Here is a 3,637-nt window from a genome sequence, read left to right as displayed (position 1 = left end):
AAAAGTACAAGTTTTCTATGAATAGTTCAAACGATAAAAAAAAACTTGTAACGTCACATAACTGAATTTTCTACTGACGTGTATAATATATTTGTTCTAGCAAACAGTCAAACTAGTCAGAAACCGTCAGCAAACAGTTGGTCAGTGAGAGAATATAATACAGCCACCAGTGCTATCCCCTCTACTCGCGCTGGTCGACTATTCGCTGATGGTTTCAAACCGTTTGAAACTGATGCTAGAAAGAACCTAATGTCTAATTTAAAATTATATACAATTTTGTTTACGAATGTAAGCATATAACCCCGTGACGTCACGACGCGTTTTGGGCTGGCTGGTATAAGTTGAATTTTTAATCGTCTTTAGGGGCCAAACGAAAGAGAAAAAAACTTTTTTATCTTTGATAATACTACTATCGGTTTACAGCGTTCTCGGACGCCTTCCGACTCCTAACCGCCATTCTTCTCTGTTTAACCATAGACCTGGAGGGATTTCTCTTTCCTCTAGTCCTTTTTCAGTTCCCTCCCTCCAGCTTCTTCTCGGCCTTCCTCTTTTTCTTCTCCCTTGTGGTGTCCATGCCAAAATCTGCTTAGGGATCCTGTCATCTGGCATTCTTTGTACATGGCCGTACCATATTAGTTGTTTTGTTTTTATGTCATCAATTATTGTATGTGTGACTCCCATCATTTCTCGTATTCTCTCATTTGGTATCCGATCTCTTCTTGATTTGCCTGCTGCTCTTCTCCAGAAGTCCATTTCTGTTACTAGTAAGTAGCATTTTCTCCGTTCTTTGTTTCAGTGGCCAAACTTCACTGCCATATGTGATTATACTTTTAATCTTTGATACATGTTTTAAATTATGTTCTGTTGTGATTCATAAAATTTTTTTCGAATTTAAAATTTTATGCAAGTTCCCTATTCTGGACAGTTCCGTGGTAACGATGGTTTGGGCAATATGTGGCATTGCGCGACCTATTGGTGATCCTTTAAACTATTAAATTGTTGATACAATCTTGCTTTTTGTATTGTTTATGGTATAAGCTTGAACTAAGAATTGGAAAATATCATATACCTAATCATTACAAACTCGGAAAATAATCAGCTACAAACAGTGTCAAGATTATATCCATCATTAAATTAAAAAGAAGCACATATTAAGCACATTGTTCTGAAGCACAGAAAAGTAGAGAAACCCAACGGCCAAATGTTTACTCAACGGAAATAATTCACACCCCGGAAAGAGAATGTAAACACGTCTTAGTGACATGAACAAATTTGATTGCAAGAAAAATTCGCGGTAAACTGTTCTCTATAATCACATTAAATACGTCGCAAAAGTGTAACAATTACATACAGGGTACTTCTATGTATGAGCTATATAAACGATAAATACCGGAAGTAAAAAAAGCTATAAACATGAGGGAGCAGTCTAATGACAAACTACCCAGCCTACAGAAAATGAGTTTTGGAAGGTAGAATTTGCAAGCTATTTAAACTAAGTTGACGAGGTATTATGATTTAAGTTATATGTAATAGTCCTTCAGAAAACCAAAAAGAAAGGAAAAAGGATAAACAAGTTTAAAGATTTTGTTCATTTCTAGATTGGAGTTAAAAAAGACAGAAGATCAGCAACAGATATAAGTATTTTTCTTTAATTTATTTAGAGTCATGTGACACGTTCTTCTTCTTGAAGTTCCATCTCCTATCGGAGGTTGATATCATAATGGATATGGTCACTTTGTTGGCTACCGCTCTGAATAGTTTTAATGTACTGCAGATTATCTCTAAGGTTTCTGAGCCACGATATGTGTTTTTTCCTATGCTTCTTCGTCCTTGGATCCTCCCTTGCATAGAAATTCTTAGCAACTCATATATTTCTCCTCTTGTTATGTGGCGCAAATATTTCAATAGTTTTCTTGTTTTATATTGTTCATAATTTCCAACTCCTTATTTAAACGGCATAGCACTTCAACATTGGTAATCCTTTGAACCCACTGAAATGTCAATATTCTTTCGTTGTCTCTTCAATGTCCAAGCTTCCATTCTGTATATAATAGAAAGTATGTAAGTAGTATCTTAGAGCACTCAATTTGAGAAGCAAGTGATGGTCTTTGTTTGTAAGTATTTTCTTCATTTTTTATAAATTCTTTTCTTGCAGTTTCAGTTCGGAATTTAATTTCTCTATTTTGATCATTTTTGTCATCAACCCAGATTCCCAGATATTTGTAAGTTTCTACTTTTTCTGTTTTGGTTTGCTCTATCATTAACCATTCATTTCCATGTTGTGTTTTTGAGGCAATCATAAATTTAGTTTTTCTTGTTTTTTAGTCCATATCTAATGCAATAATCGTTAATTCTATTTACCAATTCTTGTAGCGATTTCAGGGTGCCTGTCATTAAAACGGTGTCATCAGCAAATCTTATGTTATTTTCTATTCTTCCGTTTACGGAAATTAATTCTATAACTTAGTTCCGCTATCGCTTGATGAAAATAAATATAATTTCACTGTACCTACATGTTAAACAGTATTGGCGACAAAACACAGCCCTGTCCTACTCCTCTTTTTAGATGAATATTCTCGGACTCTCTTTCATCTACCTTTATAATGGCCCTTTTCATTCCAATACAGATTGATGATAATTCGTAAATCTCGTCTGTCTACATCTCTGTTTTTTAACAATTCTATTAATTTTTCATGTCGGACTCTGTCGAATACTTTTTCGAAGTCGATGAAACAGGAATAAACAGCTACGCTCATTTCTAAGCATCTTTGAGAGAGGACATTAAACTCAAACAATGCCTCTCTTGTTCCAAGTCCTTTGCGGGTAGTTTGTTACCCTATTTCTGTATTTTTGATGTTCTTTCTGGTCTTGTTTCCCTCTTGTACGCTCTTAATTTTTCCGTGCCTTTTTATTTTTCTTTTTTAATCTTTTTCGTCTTTGTAAGCAATTATGTTTCTAAAGGACACCGCACCCATTTTATGGAAAATATAATGTCACTCAAATGAAATGAAATTTACATGAATAGATTGGTATCGAAATTTCAATACTTTCGTACCATTCCTGTATTTTTTGGCGGCGATGAAATGGACTGGCAATGAACCGGCGGCATCGAAACGGCGGCGATGAATCGGCGGCGATAAAACGTCCCATTCGGCATAGTTCCTGTACGTTTCTTGCTATTAGGACGGCATTATCAGAGTAGGTACCTGACGGTGTTTATGCTGGTTTCGTTATTCTTGATTCCACCTTGGACATCGTCTAATTCTTCTCTGAATATAGATTTAGAATACAGATTAAATAATAGCGGTTATAAGACGCAACCCTGTCGCATTCTACGTCGGATTTATATATCTTCGGATGTAGTGTGCTCTATTTCGATTCATGTTGCTTGGTGCCAATATAGTTCTGAGATCATTAGTGTATAACTAGGAATAATTTATTTGTTATTCTTCTGGTACGTTTATATTGTGAAATAATAACATTTTGTATCTCCCTATATAAACAGCCAAATAAAACCGTTGTGACAAACTAATTATTGACCCTTAATAACTTTTAAGATATAATTCACGCTATTGACCCGTGAGACACATTTTATCAAAAATCGTTTGTACTTTGTTTAATATACCTATTCAACGTA

Source organism: Diabrotica virgifera, chromosome 5, assembly GCF_917563875.1.
Source record: "Diabrotica virgifera virgifera chromosome 5, PGI_DIABVI_V3a".
NCBI lineage: Eukaryota > Metazoa > Arthropoda > Insecta > Coleoptera > Chrysomelidae > Diabrotica > Diabrotica virgifera.
Note: the sequence above shows the minus strand (reverse complement) of the source record.